The 21,979-nt window shown below is 40.2% G+C and overlaps 1 protein-coding gene across 4 annotated transcripts in view; it reads right to left on the bottom strand.

The window, feature by feature from the left end:
* The window catches only part of CDK14 (cyclin dependent kinase 14), a 716,216-nt gene that overhangs the window by 588,708 nt on the left and 105,529 nt on the right, over positions 1-21,979 (bottom strand). For all 4 annotated transcript variants that reach the window (XM_070046334.1, XM_070046337.1, XM_070046335.1 and 1 more), the window contains one exon: positions 21,285-21,393. The gene's annotated coding sequence lies outside the window, so the exon portion shown is untranslated. The remainder of the gene's footprint in view (positions 1-21,284; positions 21,394-21,979) is intronic.

Genomic DNA, 21,979 nt, shown 5'->3' with positions numbered 1-21,979 from the left:
ATTTCTCTAATAATTAGTGATGTTGAGCAGCTTTTCATGTGCTTCTTGGCCATCTGTGTGTCTTCATTGGAGTAATGTCTATTTAGGTCTTCTGCCCAGTTTTGGATTGGGTTGTTTGTTTCTTTAATATTGAGCTGCGTTAGCTGTTTATATATTTTGGAGATTAATCCTTTGCCCGTTGATTCGTTTGCAAATATTTTCTCCCATTCTGAGGGTTGTCTTTTTGTCTTGTTTATGGTTTCCTTTGCTGTGCAAAAGCTTTCAAGTTTCATTAGGTCCCATTTGTTTATTTTTGGTTTTATTTCCATTACTCTAGGAGGTGGATCAAAAAAGATCTTGCTGTGGTTTATGTCAAAGAGTGTTCTTCCTACGTTTTCCTCTAAGAGTTTTATAGTGTCCAGCCTTACATTTAGGTCTGTAATCCATTTTGAGTTTATTTTTGTGTATGGTGTTAGGCAGTGTTCTAATTTCATTCTTTTACATGTAGCTGTCCAGTTTTCCCAGCACCACTTATTGAAGAGGCTGTCTTTTCTGCATTGTATATCCTTGCCTCTTTGTCATAGATTAGTTGACCATAGGTGCATGGGTTTATCTCTAGGCTTTCTGTCTTGTTCCATTGATCTATGTTTCTGTGTTTGTGCCAGTACCATACTATCTTGGTTACTGTAGCTTTGTAGTATAGTCTGAGGTCAGGGAGTCTGATTTCTCCAGCTCCGTTTTTTCCCCTCAAGACGGCTTTGGCAATTTGGGGTCTTTTGTGTCTCCATACAAATTTTAAGATTTTTTTGTCCTACTTCTGTAAAAAAATGCCATTGGTAATTTGATAGGGATTGCATTGAATCTGTAGATTGCTTTGGGGAGTATAGTCATTTTCACAATTTTAATTCTTCCAATCCAAGAACATGGTATATCTCTCCATCTGTTAGTATCATCTGTAATTTCTTTCATCAGTGCCTTATAGTTTTCTGCATATAGGTCTTTTGTCTCCCTAGGAAGGTTTATTCCTAGGTATTTTATTCTTTTTGTTGCAATGGTAAATGGGAGTATTTCCTTAATTTCTCTTTCAGATGTTCCATCATTAGTGTATAGGAATGCAAGAGATTTCTGTGCATTGATTTTGTATCCTGAAACTTTACCAAATACATTGATTAGCTCTAGTAGTTTTCTGAAGGCATCTTTAGGATTCTCTATGTATAGTATCAAGTCATCTGCAAACAGTGACAGTTTTACTTCTTCTTTTCCAATTTGTATTTCTTTTTCTTCTCTGATTGCCGTGGCTAGGACTTCCAAAACTATATTGAATAATACTGGTGAGAGTGGACATCTTTGTCTTGTTCCTTATCTTAGAGGAAATGCTTTCAGTTTTTCACCATTGAGAAAGATGTTTGCTGTGGGTTTGTCATATATGGCCTTTACTATGTTGAGGTAGGTTCCCTCTATGCCCACTTTCTGGAGAGTTTTTATCATAAACCGTTGTTGAATTTTGTCAAAAGCTTTTTCTGCATCTATTGAGATGATCATATGGTTTTTCTCCTTCAATTTGTTAATATGGTGTGTCACATTGATTGATTTGCATATATTGAAGAATCCTTGCATCCCTGGGATAAATCCCACTTGATCATGGTGTATGATCCTTTTAATATGTTGTTGGATTCTGTTTGCTAGTATTTTGTTGAGGATTTTTTCATCTATATTCATCGGTGATATTGGTCTGTTATTTTCTTTTTTTGTAGTATCTTTGTCTGGTTTTGGTATCAGCGTGATGGTGGCCTCATAAAATGAGTTTGGGAGTGTTCCTTCCTCTGCAATTTTTTCAAAAATTTGAGCAGGATGGGTGTTAGCTCTTCTCTAAATGTTTGACAGAGTTCACCTGTGAAGCCATCTGGTCCTGGACTTTTGTTTGTTGGAAGATTTTTAATCACAGTTTCAATTTCATTACTTGTGATGTGTGTTCATATTTTCTATTTCTTCCTGGTTCAGTCTTGGAAGGATATACCTTTCTAAAAATTTGTCCATTTCTTCCAGGTTGTCCATTTTATTGGCATAGAGTTGCTTGTAGTAGTCTCTTAGGATGCTTTGTATTTCTACGGTGTGTTATAACTTCTCCTTTTTCATTTCTAATTGTATTGATTTGAGTCCTCTACCTGTTTTTCTTGATGAGTCTGGCTAATGGTTTATCAATTTTGTTTATCTTCTCAAAGAACCAGCTTATAGTTTTATTGATCTTTGCTACTGTTTTCTTTGTCTCTATTTCATTTATTTCTGCTCTGATCTTTATGATTTCTTTCCTTCTGCTAACTTTGGGTTTTGTTTGTTCTTCTTTCTCTAGTCCTTTAGGTGTAAGTTTAGATAGTTTATTTGAGATTTTTCTTGTTTCTTGAGGTAGGCTTCTATAGCTATAAACTTCCCTGTTAGAACTACTTTTGCTGCATCGCATAGGTTTTGGATCATCGTGTTTTCATTGTCATTTTTTTCTAGGTATTTTTTGATTTCCTCTTTGATTTCTTCAGTGAGCTCTTGGTTATTTAGTAACATATTGTTTAGCCTCCATGTGTTTGTGTTTTTTATGTTTTTTTCCCTGTAATTCATTTCCAGTCTCATAGCGTTGCCGTCAGAAAAGATGCTTGATATGATTTCAATTTTCTTAAATTTACTGAGGCTTGATTTGTGACCCAAGATGTGATCTATCCTGGAGAATGTTCCATGTGCACTTGAGAAGAAAGTGGAATCTGCTGTTTTGGGATGGAATGTCCTATAAATATCAATTAAATCTATTGGTCTATTGTGTCATTTAAAGTTTCTGTTTCCTTATTTATTTTCCTTTTGGATGATCTGTCCATTGGTGTATGTGAGGTGTTAAAGTCCACCACTATTATTGTGTTACTGTTGATTTCCTCTTTTAGAGCTGCTAGCAGCTGCCTTATGTATTGAGGTGCTCCTATGTTGGGTGCTATGTTATAGCTTCTTCCTGGATTGATCCCTTGATCATTATGCAGTGTCCTTCCTTGTCTCTTGTAACATTCTTTACTTTAAAGTCTATTTTATCTGATATGAGTATGGCTACTCCAGCTTTCTTTTGATTTCCATTGGCATGGAAAATCTTTTTCCATCCCCTCACTTTCAGTCTGTAAGTGTCCCTAGGTCTGAAGTGGGTCTTTTGTAGACAGCATATATATGTGTCTTGTTTTTGTATCCATTCAGCAAGCCTGTGTCTTTTGGCTGGAGCATTTAATCCATTCATGTTTAAGGTAATTATCGATATGTATGTTCCTATTACCATTTTCTTAATTGTTTTGGGTTTTTGTAAGTCCTTTTCTTCTCTTGTGTTTCACACTTAGAGAAGTTCCTTTAGCATTTGTTGTAAAGCTAGTTTAGTGGTGCTGAATTCTCTTATCTTTTGCTTGTCTGTAAAGCTTTTGACTTCTCCATCAAATCTGAATGAGATCCTTGCTGCGTAGAGTAATCTTGGTTGTAGGTTCTTCCCTTTCATCACTTTAAGTATATCATGCCACTCCCTTCTGGCTTGTAGAGTTTCTGCTGAGAAATCAGCTGTTAACCTTATGGGAGTTCCCTTGTATGTTATTTGTTGTTTTTCCCTTGCTGCTTTCAATAATTTTTCTTTGTCTTTAATTTTTGCCAATTTGATTACTATGTGTCTCGGTGTGTTTCTCCTTGGATTTATCCTGTATGGGACTCTCTGCGCTTCCTGGACTTGGGTAGCTATTTCCTTTCCCATGTTAGGGAAGTTTTCGATTATAATCTCTTCAAATATTTTCTCTGGTCCTCTCTCTCTCTCTCTCTTCTCCTTCTGGGACCCCTATAATGCGAATGTTGTTGTGTTTAATGTTGTTCCAGAGGTCTCTTATGCTGTCTTCATTTCTTTTCATTCTTTTCTCTTTATTCTGTTCTGCAGCAGTGAATTCCACCTTTCTGTCTTCCAGGTCACTTATCCGTTCTTCTGCCTCAGTTATTCTGCTATTGATTCCTTCTAGTGTAGTTTTCATTTCAGTTATTGTATTGTTCATCTCTGTTTGTTTGTTCCTTAATTCTTCTAAGTCTTTTTTAAACATTTCTTGCATCTTTTCGATCTTTGCCTCCATTCTTTTTCTGAGGTCCTGGATCATCTTCACTATCATTATTCTGAATTCTTTTTCTGGAAGGTTGCCTATCTCCACTTCATTTAGTTGTTTTTCTGGGGTTTTATCTTGTTCCTTCGTCTGGTACATAGCCCTCTGCCTTTTCACCTTGTATATCTTTCTGTGAATGTGGTTTTTGTTCCACAGGCTGCAGGATTGTAGTTCTTCTTGCTTCTGCTGTCTTTCCTCTGGTGGATGAGTCTATCTAAGAGGCTTGTGTAAGTTTCCTGACGGGAGGGACTGGTGGTGGGTAGAGCTGGATGTAGCTCTGGTGGGCAGAGCTCAGTAAAACTTTAATACGTTTGACTGCTGATGGGTGGGGCTGGGTACCCTCCCTGTTGGTTGTTTGGCCTGAAGCAACCCAACACTGGAGCCTCCCTGGGCTCTTTGGTGGGGCTAATGGCAGACTCTGGGAGGGCTCATGCCAAGGAGTACTTCCCAGAACTTCTGCTGCCAGTGTCCTTGTCCCCCCAGTGAGCCACAGCCACACCCATCTCTGCAGGAGACCCTCCAACACTAGCAGGTAGGTCTGGTTCAGTCTCCCCTGGGGTCACTGCTTCTTCCCCTAGGTCCTGATGCACACACTGCTTTGTGTGTGCCCTCCAAGAGTGGAGTCTCTGTTTCCCCCAGTCCTGTCAAAGTCCTGCAATCAAATCCCACTAGCCTTCCAAGTCTGATTCTCTAGTAATTCCTCCTCCCATTGCTGGACCCCCAGGTTGGGAAGCCTGACGTGGGGCTCAGAACCTTCACTCCAGTGGGGGACTTCTCTGGTATAAGTGTTTTCCAGTCTGTGAGTATCCACCCAGCAGTTATGGGATTTGATTTTACTGTGATTGCACCCCTCCTACCATCTCATTGTGGCTTCTTCTTTGTCTTTGGATGTGGGGTATCTGTTTTGGTGAGTTCCAGTGTCTTCCTGTCGATGATTGTAGAGCAGCTAGTTGTGATTCTGGTGTTCTCTCAAGAGGGAGTGAGAGTACGTCCTTCTACTCCACCATCTTGGTTCCAATCCTCACCCTAGTTAATTATTTTTAGGATCAAATATTATCCTTCTTTTTTGAATACATCCAGGAACTGAAATAGCACAAGGTTAGGTGACCTATACCAAGTTCCCAGTGAGTCATCAGTGAAACTGGTACATGGAATTCAAAACTCTTGTCACCAACTTTTATGTTCCAGCTGTTGGATAACGTCCAGTCTTAAGGATTTCTTTTTGTTGTTGTTATTGTTGTTGTTTTGACAATGAGAAATTTAAAATCAAAAAGGGAGGCAAATGGAAGACTGGAGAAACCAGTGTATTCTCACAGGTAAATGGAGGCTCTCCCACTTCTTTCCTCCCTGTTCTATCAGCCATCTGTTGCCTAGTCGCTCATAATTCAAATACTTTTCACTTTTACAGAAATCACTCACTGCTGACACAAATCTCCAGGCTTGTTCAGGAATAAGCCCTGACTGTTTTATAGGTAATTCTATATTTTTTCATCATATATTTCTAAGAGACCTTGGGATGTAAGTAAATTGACCTACTTGCAAATGACTGTAGGAAGAACAAAGAAGTTGCAAACCCATCCAAACGGTGTCAAGTATAAATTAGCTCAGAATAGTTTTGAAGAAAATAGACTACCAAGGTCAAAGTGTGCATTGAAATACTGGTAAATTCCCCTCTCCTACTAAATCATACTTAAATATTACAATGGCCTATCATTCCTGTTTTTCATTTTGTATAATTTGTAAATAGAATTTTATATGAGAAAACATCTACCATTTCAAACTAACATACAATTCACTCTGTTATCCCTTTGGTGTTATTTGTGTGTGTGGAGAGATGTGTCATTACTAAAGGGTCCTCATTTATGATTGTCATCAATTTCAATGCATCATTTTGCACCCAGCAGAATTAAAATTCAGAGGCCAGTCCTGTAATTGAACTGTGGACATGGATGGAAAAGTGGTCAGAAACTAATACTTCAGGGAAACCAAAACTTTTGGTCAGTCTAGACAAGTCCTGTTAGGAGCAATTAAATTCAGAAATGTAGCTTTTCTATCAAAAACATCCTAGTCTTTCTTCCCAATGCCCTTGACAGTTCATCTGCATTCACACGCCTATTCTTTTTTTTTTAATTTATTTTTGGCTCTATTGGGTCTTCGTTGCTGCATGTGGGCTTTTTCCCTGGTTGCGGCGAGTGGGGGCTACTCTTCGTTGTGGTGCACAGGCTTCTCATTGTGGTGGCTTCGCTTGTTGCGGAGCACGGGTTCTAGGCATGTGGGCTTCAGTAGTTGCAGCACGCGGGCTCAGTAGTTGTGGCTCACGGGGTCTAGAGCACAGGCTCAGTAGTTGTGGCTCACAGCTTAGTTGCTCCATGGCATGTGGGATCTTCCCGGACTAGGGATGGAACCCGTGCCCCCTGCATTGGCAGGTAGATTCTCAACCACTGCGCCACCAGGGAAGCCCCACATGCCTGTTTTTTTTAATTAATTATTTTTTTGGGGGGGGGGGCTGCATTGGGTCTTCATTGCTGCATGCAGGCTTTCTCTAGTTGTGGCGAGTGGGGGCTACTCTTCGTTATGGTGTGTGGGCTTCTCATTGCAGTGGCTTCTCTTGTTGCTGAGCACAGGCTCTAGACACGTGGGCTTCAGTAGTTGTGGCGCACGGGCTTAGTTGCTCCGTGCCCACATGCCTATTCTAATCAAGTGCTTACAAGCCAGAAAATGTATCCATAGGATAACTATATTGATGATGTTGTTGGATATATCATGTTCCCTAGCTAAAATGGCTTACTATTTATAATTTTAAAATGTAACTAGAATAACTTGTGGCTTTATAATGGGCTACAAATTGATGATCTCATCTTATTTTAACCCATACTACTCCAAGAGACATTATCATTATCACTATGTTACACAAAGGAAATGGGCATAGACATGCCAAGAGACTATCCCCAAGAGGTTCCAGTTTTAGACTGAGACACACTTTGGTTACCAAAATCTTTTCTTCAATAAAGCATTTTTGTAGCACGATGTATGGCATTTTCTTTTTCTTTTGATATATTTTGGGTATAATTATTATTGTCCTTATTGTATAGAAAGGAACTATTCTGAAGCAGAGAGAGTGCAAGGAACTGGCCAAACTCAAACAGGTTTATGGATGGGTCAAAACTCCTAAACTCTAGCACTGTAATTTGCCTTTTTTTAACCTTATGGCAAGAAATTAGAAGTGTGCAATTAAAAGACGTACAATTGGGCTTCCCCCGTGGTGCAGTGGTTAAGAATCCTCCTGCCAATGCAGGGGACATGGATTCAAGCCCTGGTCCGGGAAGATCCCACATGCCGCGGAGCAACTAAGCCCGTGCGACACAACTACTGAGCCTGCACTCTAGAGCCCGTGAGCCACAACTACTGAGCCCGCGTGCCACAACTACTGAAGCCGGCGTGCCCTAGAGCCCATGCTCCGCAACAAGAGAAGCCACCACAATGAGAAGCCCATGCACCACAACGAAGACTAGCCCCCGCTCGTCGCAACCAGAGAAAAGCCCGAGCACAGCAACAGAGACCCAATGCAGCCAAAAATAAAATAAAAATTTTTAAAAAGATGTACAATTGACTTTGAAAAAGAGGCTCCTTTCTACTCTAATTGGTGTTTGTAAATGAACTAAACATTCTAAAACTATCACTTGAACCACCGTGGCATGTGTCATAAATGGATTAGTGCATTTTTGCTCATAACTAATATTTAATCCAATATTCCTCACCTATGAAGATGAGTCATATCAAAATTAGTTGGTGTCTTAGTCTGTTCGGGCTGCTATAACAAAATACCATAGACTGGGTGGCTTATAAACAACAAAAATTAATTTCCCACAGTTCTGGAGGCTGGAAGGCCAAGATCAGGGTGCCAGCATGGCTGAGTTCTGGTGAGAACCCTCTTCTGGGTTGGAGATTGCCGACTTCTCACTGTGTTCTCACATGGCATGGCAGAAGGGGTGAGGGAGCTCTTCAGGGCCTCTTTTATAAGGACACTAATCCCATTCATGACAGCTTCACTCTTATAACCAAATCATCTCTCAAAGACCCTTCAAATACTGTCACATTGGGAATTAGTTTTCATTGTATGAATTTTGGGTGGCAGGAGCAGGGAGGAGACACAAATATTCAGTCGATAGCACTTGGGTAGCATTTTCAAAGAACCACTATAGAACACCTTAGGCAGGGACTGGAGGGACAGGAGGAGGAAGGGGTACATATGGATTGGAAAAGCCTCCAAGGTGATTCTTGTACAACCCCCACCAAGTGAGAATCGCTGATTTTGTCCCTTAAATAGCAACATGATGATAGTTACTTGATGAAAGACAGATATAGAGAACAACACAGAAATACCCGTGAAGCATAAAAGACAATAAGGTTAGAGACGTAACATCCTAGATGTGTTTCAAACAGTAAAAAAGAAAACAGTATTAGGAGCCAGAAGATACTAATTCTCAGTTCTAGAACCTTCTCTCATGCATTGTATAATATCACTAATCCTCTGCTTCCTAACTTATAAACCAGAGATAGACAATTATCCTGGTACGACCCACCTACAAATTTAAGAGATCATTACCTCCTTTTCCTAATCAAGACTATCTTGATTTCTTCTAATTGCAAACCAAGAAAACAAGGATAGGCCGATACAGTTGAACAGAAAGGATTGATTGAATCAGTTTCCAGTACTATCTCTGTTTTCTTATCATAAGCAAGTCCTTTCACTTGTCTTCATTTGTTTATTCATCAAATGCACATTGAGCACCTACTATGTCCTCGGCACTCTGCTAATGGCTGGATATACTGCAGTGAAAGAAGTGGAGCATGGTCACAACCCCTACCTCCACAGAGCTTACAGACTAGTGAGGAAAAATAAAAGGTGACCCATTTTAAAATAGGGGAAGGACTGAGTGGTATGGATACCCCACAGCAGGGAGATTTCACCCTAATATGAGGGTCAGAGACATCCACTCTGAGCAATCACACCTAAACTGAGACCTGAAAGATCCATAGAGGCAGTCGGGGGGCAAACAGGAGCTCCTGGCAGAGGTATCAGCACTTGTGGGGGCCAGATGGCAAAGGCAGAATGTGGTGCACTCAAGAAACTGAAAAGGTAGTCTGAATATAGAATGGACATGAGATAAGGTTGGTGAATTCGACAAGGGCCAAAAAGTAGACACTTCAATAATCATACAGTAAAGACTCTGTATGCTTTAATTCCTATTAGAAATGTCAGACAACACTCATGGGAGTTTCCGTTCCTCCTGAAAACCCACTAAAACAATAATGAATGGATTTTTTTAAAAGTAGAAGTCCCCAAGCACACAGATAATAAAAGAAGAAACAGTACCAACACAATTTTGGAAGCTGGAAAAATTATGGTTGAGTAGTAACTCACCTGTCCGTCCCAAGAAAGCTGAATCCTAAGCCAGCAGTTGGCAAGGCTGGGAGGCAACCTACTGAAAGTTTATAATTGACTGTCAAGACACCTAACCTTCTTTCTTCACTTTCTTCCCATACTTCTGACCAACAGATTGCCCTACAGTGAAACCCACAGTTCACAAGCCAACCATGTAAATTGAGCTTGCCCAAAGCTTTCTAGTGCCTCTCTTCTAGATATGGGCAGACAGTCAAGGATCTCTATAGACAGTTGATGGAATATTCTAATAAGAAAGACAGAGGCCAAAACAAACTAACATAGAAAAGCAACAAAGAAGAAATAAAGACTATGCAGGAGGAAAAAAATAACCTACTATTAATACCTTCAAAGATTCAAAAATAGTGAAATATTATAAGATATTGCAGTCATCAAACAAGAACCAGATGGTATTAGTGTTTTTAAAAGTAGCAGCCGGAGCGCAAAAATGAACTCTTGGATATTAAAAATATCACAGTATAAAAGAAAGCTTCCAGTGAAGGTTTAAAATATAAAGTTGAGGAAATCTCCCAGGAAGTAAAACAAAAAGATAGAAAGAGAAAAAAAGATAAAAGATGAAAAAGGTACAGACTAGTCCAGGAAGTACAATATCTGAAAGTTCTAGAAAGAAAGAACAGAGAAAATGAAGGGGGGAAACTATCAAAGAACCAATTCAAGAAAATTTCCTACAATGAAAAGACATGACTTTCCAAATTAAAAGAGCCTATCGAGCTCCCAAGACAATGGATGTCTTGGAGCTACATTGAGACACATCACAAACCTACATTGAGACACGTCATTATGAAATTGCAAACCCTGTGGACAAAGATAATATTCTAGAAACTTTCAGGAAAGAAAAACAGGATTCTAAAAAGAATCAGGTATCAGAATGGCTTCAGATTTCTCAACAGCTGCACTGGATGCTAGAAAATAGTAGAAGGAAATGATTTCTAATGTAGAGTTCCCCAGCCAAATTATTAATTAAGTGGGAGGGCAGAATATAGATTTTTTTCAGACGTCAAAGGTCAAAAACAGTATCTGACAGGTCCATTTCTCAGGGAGCTATGAGAGAATTTATTCAACTAAAATAAGAAAAGAGAAAATAGAGTCCAGGGAATGGGATTCTGATACATGAGAAAGTCAGGGTGATGGTGAAGGGAAAATCTAAGACCACAGCTCCGAAGGAAGCCTAAAGATCAACCAATCTGCTGGACTGGAGCAGGGCAGATGCCCTGGAGAAAGATCACCAAGAAAATGACATGGATAGAATGACCGGCATTTAAAGAATGTTGAAGGAAGATTTCTTAAAACTGGGGGTGGGGCAATTTGGGAATGTATTGATGATAAGTATATATCAATATATAGATCAGTCTGCCCAAAGGTGAGCATGATCTCCCACTTAGGAATTTATTTGGATGTCCAGACACATGACACGATGCATCCACCCATGACTATAAATAAAGTATACTTAGTACTAATACTAAGATAGGGGTTCCCAGCAGGGAAAGGGCTCATGCAGGAGTCTGATGAGAAAATGACAAAGGATGAGGGGTGATTTGGGGCTTTCACTGTGGTTAAAAGGTGGAGCCAGCATGGTGGGGAATTACCCTAACATGGGCTAAAGTCTGCCCTGTTTGAAATTCCCATCAGCTCTTAGACGTAAAGGCCTACACAAGTCTTCTCATCTTGGCTGCCCAGATGTGGGAAGATAGGGAAGAGGGATGGAGGTTGAAAGCTTCCAATAGTCAAATATCAAAAATGGAGTTAAGCCTCTTTATTACAAAAACCAAGTTACAGGGGGGGAAAGTTATTAACTCAAAAAAAAAAGTTATAAAGAAAAAGTATTTGTAGCATAGTATTCTTTGGCTCAGATGTGAATAACATTTACAAAGTCATATCAGTGTAACTACTGAAGGCAACATAGTTAAGTTATGCCCATGTTGAGAAGATGAGGAATAAAAAGTGTTTATGTATGTGGTGGGTATCATAGGGTTTAGTGAAAATAAGCTAAATCTTCATCTTCTAGAGTGGAAGTCACTGAAATTTTTTTAAAATAGCAATGTAAACACGTTCTTTAGAGATACGGAGATAATCCCAAAAGAATCAGGTAAAATAGTTGATAGCGGTTGCCCCCGGGGAGGCTGAAGCACAAGAAATAGTGAACAGTGCTGTAGGAGAGGGTATGTTGGAGGAATGCTGTTTTGTTTGTTTGTAACAAGCCTGCCAGTATAACTTCTCAAACATATATAATTAAATTGCCCCCCAGATTTGACTTTATCTTAAAGGCAATAGGGAGCTACCCATCACCTTGGAGCTCTAAGCAATGAGGCTCTGAGTATGATAGTGAGATCAGATTTGCATTTTATTAAGATTACTCTTGGGGCCTCCCTGGTGGTGCAGTGGTTAAGAATCCGCCTGCCAATGCAGGGGACATGGGTTCGAGCGCTGGTCTGGGAAGATCCCACATGCCCATGCACCACAACTACTGAGCCTGCGCTGAGCCCACGAGCCATAACTACTGAGCCCGTGTGCCACAACTACTGAAGTCCGTGCGCCTAGAGCCCGTGCTCCACAACAAGAGAAGCCACCGCAAGGAGAAGCCTGCGCACCACAACAAAGAGTAGCCCCTGCTCACCACAACCACAGAAAAGCCCACGCGCAGCAACGAAGACCCAACGCAGCCAAAAATAGAAAAAAGATTACTCTTGTTACTTTGTGGAGAAGTAGAGGAAGGAAAGAATGGACACAGTGGTGTCTATAAGGAAGCTTAGCTAGTCTAGCCTGGAATCTAGACAGGAAATTGGCCTGGACTCAGGTATGGCGACAGGGGTAGGTAGAAGTATGCAGATTGCGACTGATTGGATTGTGGGATGGAAGAGGGAGGACTCAAGACTGATACATACTGCATTTTCTGGTTTGAACAATGGGTGAGTGGGGAGCCGTTTATTAAAATAGGAAATTCAGAAGAGGAGCAGGTTTGGATGAAGTAGAATGATTTTAGCATTGGATATTCAATAGCTGAATGGCTATAAGGCCATTGCAGATACAGCCTGGAGCTCAGGAGAGAAAGCCAGGCTGGTGATGGAGATTTGGGATCAGCAGCATAGAAATGACAATTGAAGTCCTGGGAGTGGGTGAGATTGTTCAGGGAGTGGGCGTAGAGTAACCAGCATCAAAGACAGAGACTGAACTAATATAAACAAGGGAAGGGGAAGAGCAGTCAGCAAAGGGGAGTAAAAGGGAGTAGGCAGAGAGGCAGTAGAAAGTTCTGTGTACTACAGAAGTCAGGCAGGAGAATGTTCAACAGTATCCAAGGAGCCGAAAGGGAACACATACACTGCAGAGGCAAAGAGGAGGGACTGTTAGTAACCGTGACAAGAGCAGTGTCTGTGAAGCAGTGGGGCAGGTTGAAGAATACATGGGAGCCAAGGCACTCATCTTAATCACTGTTTAAAAGATAATAACAGGAAATTTTCTTGAGTGCTTTTTATGGGTGGGATACTGAATTAGGTACTTAACCTACTTTATCTCATTTCATTCTCAAAACAACATCATCTCTACAAAATGGATGCTACTGTTGACAACCACATTTTTCAGATGAAGCACCTAGTTTAAAGAAGTTAAGTAGTTACTCAAAAGGACAGAGACAGTAAGCAGACAGGCTGGAATTTGATCTCAAAGAGTCTGACTCCAGATTGTACACTCCTAAACACTGCACTATACCCTCTAAATGATCTGCCAAAGACAACATTATCACTCATCTCTTCAACAAACCTGCTGTGTGCCAGGCACTATTCCAGGTGTTGGTGATCCAACAGTGTACAAGACAACGCTCCTGCCCTCATAGATCTTACTTTCTAGTGGAGGAGATAGATAGTAAACAAATTTTAAAATGCATGTGTACTTTCAGTGTTTAGTGTAATGAATACCAAGAGATCACTCTGGAGAGTGGCTAGAGAGGAGAGCTATTTTAGGTCACAGGCCTTCCTGAGATGACATTTTGGCAAAAACCTAAATGAATTCAGGGACTGAGGCAGGAGAAGATGCATTCCAAGCTGAAGGAGGCGGAAGTACCACAATCCTGAGATGGGGGTGGGGACAGGGGGGCGCAGAATGAGTGAGGGGGAAATTGGTAGGTCAGATAGTTGGTAAGGAAGGTGGGGCTGCATCATGCTCAGCCTCAGAGATAAGAGTTTAGCTGTTGTTTTGGGAGTGATAAGAAGTCAGGAGGATTTTGAGCAGGATAACGACAAACTCTGACTCACATTATATTGATATTAGCTTGCAATAAAGCCCGGACTTTGGATTCTATGACCATCACCCTTTCCATATTCTCTAGAATTGAGATGCTATGTGGCTACTGAGCCCTTGAAATGTGACCAGTCCAAACTGAGATGTGCTCTAAATGTTAAATGCACACCAGATTTCAAAGACTTAGTACCAACAAAAGAATGGTATAGCTCTCATGGCCAAATTTTACATTCATTATATGTTGATACGATAACATTTTAGATATATTGGGTAAAATATAATATTCAAATTAATTTCACCTATTTCTTTTTACTTTTTTTAAAAAGATGTGGCTACTAGAAAATTTTTAATTACTATTTATGCGGCTCATATTTCTTTTGGATAGCACTGGTCTAGACAACTTCCCTTCTGCTTTCGGCTTCAGCATGTTATAAAGAAAATGACATAACTTGTGTAGGGCTCTTTGAGTTTTCTTAAGGAAACATATTATGTAACAACAAGACAAATTATTGAGGATGATAGTTGGCCAAAAAATGTACTGTTCTTTATAGGCCAAAGATAACGTTATTGACTTGATAGTGGTTTTGTGTTGTTTTTCCAACAGTGCTGATGAGTTTACACAAAGTCTTCTGTAATGTTTCTCTCCCTACCCATTCCACCCCCTCCTTGTGCTCTCTTATGACCGAAACAGCATGTTTTTGAAATACCTGGCCCAGGTTAAGAATGCAGTTCTCAGCCATGGAAATTTTTCCCTGTGTAAAGCATTCAGTCTTGTATAGGTTTGAACCTCAGCTTATTTAACATGGTATTCTAATTATCTGGTCTACTCAAGCAAGCAAATTCCAAATATCAGTGATTATATCTGTAATCACAGTTATAGAATACTTTGGCTCTTTTATATTTAATTCTAAATATGGTCAATTAGAATGCACTATTTAGGACTTCCCTGGTGGCGCAGTGGTTAAGAATCTGCCTGCCAATGCAGGGAATACGGGTTCGAGCCCTGGTCCAGGAAGATCCCACATGACGCGGAGCAACTAAGCCCGTGCACCACAACTACTGAGCCTGCGTTCTAGAGCCCACGAGCCACAAGTACTGAGGCTGCCTGCCACAACTACTGAAGCCCGCACACCTAGAGCCCGTGTTCCGTAGCAAGAGAAGCCACCACAATGAAGAGCAGCCCTTGCTCGCCACAACTAGAGCAAGCCCATGCACAGCAACAAAGACCCAACACAGCCAAAAATTAATTAATTATTTTTAAAAGGGGAAGGACACCTAATTAAGTCATCAAGATGAGAGATTACTAAAAATAATCTTGATGGTATATTACCATATAATTTTTGGTATATAACTGAGAAGAATTCAAAGAACTGAGTCCCATTGCTATCACAAAACTCCATCAGGGACTTCCCTGGTGGTCTAGCAGTTAAGACTCTACACTCCCAATGCAGGGGGCCCGGATTCAATCCCTGGTCAGGGAACTAGATCCCACATGCATGCCACAACTAAGGACCCCACAAGCTGCAACTAAAGATCCCACATCCCGCAACTAAAAGAAAAAAGATCCTGCACGCAGCAACGAAGACCCTGCATGCCACAACTAAGACCCTGCACAGCCAAATAAATAAATAAATATTTTTTAAAAAAAACACTCCATCATTCTTATTTACTTATTTAGGTGAAGAGCTTCTCAGCACCTCTATTTGCCAAATCATACATTCAACATTGACACTAAATCCTGTATATTTATCCCTGGATACATGGGGGAGAAAGGCTTTACTCATGTCATTAAGATCTGCAATTCCAATACAATTTTACATTTTATGTTTAATAATTATTCATCAGTATTTGCAATATATTTATGATGTTTTGAGAAATTGTGCAGAATTTTCTAACACTCAGAACCTTATGATCACAGGAAATTTTAAATTATTTCCATATTTCTGTTGCATAGAAGTATGTTATTCATGAAATACTTTAAAGTATAAAATATATATTAGGAAATGGAATGGAAATACAATTTCAAGAAGAAAAACGAACAAAGAAGAACTTATTTTTGTGTATTTTAAAAGTATTATGGGGCATCAAATTGTTATAATATTTAGATTCTACTGGATAGATTCAAATAGAGATGTGACAGTTTATTTTTAAATGTCATTCATAATGTACTGGAATATATATATATATATATATATGTAACCTAACATGATCAAAATTTTAGGCATCAACTTAAAAATGTGGTGAGGAATGTATTACTTCTTAAAATATTTTAGGAGTACTTGAATGAACATGTCTGGAGACAATGAAAGGAGAAAATTGTGTTAGACAAGAAAATGATGAAGGAAAGAACAGGCCAGCTGTTGAGACTGACTGCACAATGAAATAAGATGACAAAGGACCTGTCTACTCACATTTGCTTTTGTGTCCTTTATCAAAGAGAAAGATCTAACGAGAATGATTGAATGGACATTGTGAAAGAGGAAGAGAAGTTCAAGATGGAAAAAGAAATTGTAACAGTGTACCCATCTCTTTGGCAGCCGACAGAAGGTGGTGAGACTAGCAAGGATTTGAGTCCACCAGGACTGACTCAGAATTCTGACTCTGCCAGTATTAATGATGTGACCATGGCATGATGCTTAACCCACCTCATCTGTATGATGGGCATAAAGCGATTTACCCCATAGGGTTAAATTTCATAAATTTCAATGTAAAGTGCTTTGCATAGAGTCAAGCAGAGCCATACATAAATAGTGGCTATTTTAATTATTATGTAGCTGTGGGCCTTGGAGCAACTTATCCTACATAAGTCTCACTTTCCTCCTCCATAACACAGGAATAATAACATCAGCCTCCTAGGATTACTATGAGGATTAAATTGATAATAAACCTGAGAGCACTTATAACACAAAGAAGGCATTCAATAAATATTAGTTCTTTCCGCACCCCTTCCTTCTGGCTTCCTATTGATTTAAACAATCCTATGGTACACCTGATGGAACGTGATGAAAAAGAGTCTAATTCCAAATACCTGTTTCTAGAATAGTACATTACTTTTATTGTGTCTACTAATAAAAAGACTAAAACTGAAATGATTATCTTTCTTGTTAAGAGACCAGGGTCTCATATTACAAATGACTCTATCCTTGTGGATATGACCTTTCTGTTTTACTAGCAAATCTCATTAATGACAAAATTATTTTCCTGAAGTTGTGGAAGATAAATATACTGCTGATCTATGACCATGTAATCAATCCTCTCACAAAGAGGACCGCCTCACAAAGAAAAAATTCTTGCCAAGTGTTTCCTTTTCTCTCATGAGTGAAAGGACAAAGCATTTATTAATCTATGGGAATAAACACTGTTGATTAATGTGATTCACATATTTTGAATGGTACCAAGTATGCCCTCTCTTTGCAGCTTTGTGTACGAAACAAAGCCTGGTTTAAGATGAGCTAGGATGCCCGGGAGGGAGTTAGGGAACCAAGTTTCACTGAACAGGCAGGAAATATGTCTAAAGCCACTTCCTCCATTTTAATCTGTGGGATAATTTGGTTCTTTTCAGAGATAATCTGAATAGTTGCTGTCCCTGTTGAAGAGAGGGGTGTAATGACTCTGAATAGTAGTCCAAATGCATAGGACGGCCCTATATCAGCCAGGATCCCAGCAAGAAACAGATGGCACACTCCAAAGGAGTGAAAGAAGTATCGCTGAACCCGGATAATGGCTATGTGGGCATCTACTATACTAGTTTCTCTATATATGTCTATGTTTGAAATTGTCTACAGTAAAATATATGAAAACGGAGGCGTGTAAAAGAGGGACTGATGGGGCTTCCCTGGTGGCACAGTGGTTGAGAGTCCGCCTGCCGATGCAGGGGACACGGGTTCGTGCCCCGGTCCGGGAAGATCCCACATGCCGCGGACCGGCTGGGCCCATGAGCCATGGCCGCTGCGCCTGCGCGTCCGGAGTCTGTGCTCCACAACGGGAGAGGCCACAACAGTGAGAGGCCCGCGTACCCCCCCCAAAAAAAAGAGGGAATGATGAAAGTGATTTACGAAGGTGTGGGCAGAGGTTAAAGGAAAACAAGGGAAGGCGATATCTCCCTCTTTTCCCTCCATACCCCTTCCCTCTCGCCCGCACCGGACTGGCAAGAGTGGCAGGTGCTACCAGCCGCAGGCTTGAAGGAGCAAGGGAGAGGGACCAGCTCTGGGCACCCAAGGAGACCTGTAGCTGTAGAAAAGGGCCACCATCAGGAATTGTGGCCTTGGGTGGAGGAACGCAGACACCGTTAACCAAGTACATAAATTTGTGAAGCCCAGTGCAAACTGAAAAATCAAGAAAAAAATGTAATTAAAGGTCCTGAAATATAAAACTTTAGCTTTTCTTCCACAGTCTTTCTTTCCCTCTCACTTGACTGGTCATGTTTTAAATTTTTTCCATTTAACACCATTTAAAGTAAAGAAAAGAATTAAAAGTTTAAATTATCAGCACAAACTTTACCACTTACATTGTGCAATGTCAGTTTTAAATGCAATATAAGAGCATTTAACTTGTATGCAGCAGAATCACCAAAATTATCCAATTTACATTTCAAAGTTCATACATAACATATGCATTTGTTTTCTTGCTGGAACAGTGGAAACACCCCTCAGAACTAACTCAACTATTCCATTTAACTTCTTTATACACACACATTGTACCAACCCTGTCTGCCTTTGGCTTACTAATGAGTAAAGAGGGACTGAAAGGAAAAGGAACTATGGATTGTCCTGTCCTCCCTTTCCTTCTATGGCATCATTTTTAGTGTAAGTGGTTGGCTAATATAGGGACGTAACATGAGTAAGAAAGGATATGATAGAGTTCCTTGGTTAGTTGGGTTTCTTAGCATGCCACAGCCTTTTGTTTGTTTGTTTGTTCTGGTTCAAGTGGAAGGAGAGGCATTTCGGGCTTAATCAGTCGCAGAGGTTCACCTTGACCTTGCTCTGAGTCTCAGTGAACTCCCAAGTGTCATGGATGCACAGGAATGCTATGCCCATGGAGCACTGGAAATGCTGTATGCAAATGGGGCAATCAGAAATGGCATAACGTGTATCACGTGTATCTCCTCTTTAGTAATCAGACTTTACTAACGAAACACACATTCAAAGATAAAATTAAGAATTTCAAAATGGTGTCAGCAAAGCATTAAATCAAATGCAGGACCCCTCTGAGTATGGGGCCCTATTGACTGCAGAGGTCACACACCCATGAAAGCTGCCCTGCTGCCAACCCATGGTCAGGCAAGGAAGAAGCCAGGAGAATTAATGTTCTTTCCTTCAGTCCTCCCACCTCCTGCACCACTTACAATAGGTCTTCGTACATGTGAGATATAACAGAAAATATACATATATTGGTCTCTACCCCTAGTTCATGGTACAGAGCTCCTAAAACACTTGTAATTTCCTAAGTGATAAGAGCTTAGGAGCATCTTTTGTTCTAAAATTTGGTCTTTGACCCCAGTTCCTGACACCGATCTCCTAAATCCTTTGGAATTTCCTGGATGATAGCAATGTCCTTTGTTCTAAGAAGGTGACTCTTTTTTTTAAAAAAACAACTCTGAATTTTTTTTAAATAAATTTATTTATTTATTTTTGGCTGCATTGGGTCTTCATTGCTGTGCGGGCCTTTCTCTAGTTGCGGTGAGCGGGGTCTACTCTTCGTTGCGGTGCATGGGTTTCTCATTGTGATGGCTTCTCTTGTTGTGGAGCACGGGCTCTAGGTGCACGGGCTTCAGTAGTTGTGGCATGCAGGCTCAGTAGTTGTGGCTCATGGGCTCTAGAGTGCAGGCTCAGTAGTTGTGGTGCACAGGCTTAGTTGCTCTGCGGCATGTGGGATCTTCCCGGACCACGGCTCAAACCCGTGTCTCCAGCGTTGGCAGGAGGATTCTTAACCACTGCATCACCAGGGAAGGCCCTAATAAGTTGACTCTTGGTGGGCTCTTGGATGGGGCCTGGTCACCAGAAAGACCAAGCCATGATTAGAAGCTTGGAATTTTCAGCTCACCTCCCATTCTCTAGAGAGGGGAGAAGGGCTGGAAATGGAATTAATGGTCCATCATGCCTACATGATGGGGCCTCCATAAAAATCCCAAAATATGAGGTTCTAGAAAGCTTCTATTCTAAGTTGTTGAATACGTGGAGGTGCTGGGAGAGTGGAGCACTGGGAGAGGGCATGGAAGCTCCGTTCCCCTTCCCACATGCTTTGCCCTTCATATCTCTTCCATCTGGATGTTCATCTGTGTCCTTTATCATACCCTTTAATAAACTGGTAAACGTTAAGTGTTTCCCTGAGTTCTGTGAGCTATTCGAGCAAATAATCGAATCTAAGGAGGTCACGGGAATCTCTGATTTGTAGCCAAGTTGAACACAAGTTGTGGGTAACCTGGGGACCTACTACTTGCGATTGGCATCTAAAGTGGTGGGGAGGGGGGCAGTCTTGTAGGACTGAGTCCTTATCCTGTGGCATCTGATGCCATCTCCAGGTAGATAGTGTCAGAATTGAGTTACACTGTAGGACACCTAGCTGGTGTCTCAGAAAACCCACATGTCTGGTGTCAGAAGCGTTGTGAGTGTGGCAGTAGTGTGAGAACAAAACAGATATGCAGGAGAAGTGTAGGTTTTGCCTACACAGTACACAATTAGCGCTTGGTAAAAGTGAGAAATTATTATTATGCAATGGCTCAAAATATAGCACTTATACACATTTGGGCAATATTAAAGTTGTAACATTTCTGCAACAGATGAAGACTATGATCCATTAGTTTTTACTATGTATAATTTTACAAAAACTGTGATTATGAATGGGTGGATCTTTCCACGTTTAATCTCTAGCCAAAGATAAGTATTGTGAAGTTTTCATTAACAAAACACACTCACTTCTGAACTTTTCTCACCAAAAAGCAGAGGTACACCTTACCTTTTTATACCTTGCAGATAAATTGTCCTACTCCACCATCCCCAAACATTGAGGAAAGATTTTTTTCTCTTTAACCTTGGTCAATTTATACACTAACATAAGGAGATTAGATGGAATACCAGATCCCACTGAGCAAGTAGCTAGGTGGGGCTCTTTTCTCTTTAAAGGCAACTTTAGATTAGAATCAAGTGTGAATAAAATAAACAGTTTAGAAAATGTTAGAGAGGTTTGGTCGTCAGTCTTTCTTACTTCTAGAGGTCAAGTTGAAATAAAATAGTAAGAGTCAGACTTTCTGCATTCTTGTGCATATCCAAGCAAGCCCATCACACAACGTCACTAATTTCCATGTCCTCATCCACAGAAGAATCATGTGGAAAGTGCTGCCCAGCCGCACTCCTAAGGTTCTTGTGAGGATTTTAAAAGATTTTTTGTTCGTTAAAAAAATCCTGAGAAACAAAAGCACTCTACAAATGCAAAAAAAAAATTTATTCAAATAACTTTCTTCTTACCCAATTTCTTTCTTGCACATCATTCAACAGCAGGTAGACTGGCTTATCTGTCAGGAGCAACAGTCCTGAATTAATCCCATTCACGTCTTTGAAGTGTTCTTACCAGTATCTGTAAGAAAAAAATCACACTTGATTAACCAAATAGTGTTCTTTAATGTTCATGATAAATAAATGGTGTCTGGTCAATAACAGGTTCTCAATAAAAATTTGTTGAATGAATTCGGAAGTTCTATAACGTAAAACATTTGACATGATTTTACTCCCAAGGCTGTTAAAAGTCAAAACAGTGGCTAAAACAATTTAGTTACTAGGGAGACCTAATTTTCATGTAGACAGTTGAATAATAACAAGAACCAGAGCCTTGCAGTAAACACTCTTCTTCTGGCCGACTTGATCACTGTGGTGACTGTCCAGCATGAATGTGTAATAGCAACACATTTATTTAGTATTTGTTTAAAAAAACAGTGAATGGTAAAAGTAAAAACCTGAAATGGTATCAAACTCTTAATTGAAACATATTACAGCATAACGTTGGCAAAAAAAAATGCACGTGGATTTCATAAACTCTGTGAATAAGCAGGACATTTGTAATGTGAACAGTGGAAGAAGAAGGGAGAAAAGGGTCAAAGGAGTCATTATAGATTCAAGATATTGGTAAATTCTGTCTATAATTCATAAAGAAGGCTGAGAAAGGA

Source organism: Globicephala melas, chromosome 9, assembly GCF_963455315.2.
Source record: "Globicephala melas chromosome 9, mGloMel1.2, whole genome shotgun sequence".
Lineage (NCBI taxonomy): Eukaryota > Metazoa > Chordata > Mammalia > Artiodactyla > Delphinidae > Globicephala > Globicephala melas.
This window is presented reverse-complemented; position numbering and strand designations above follow the sequence as displayed.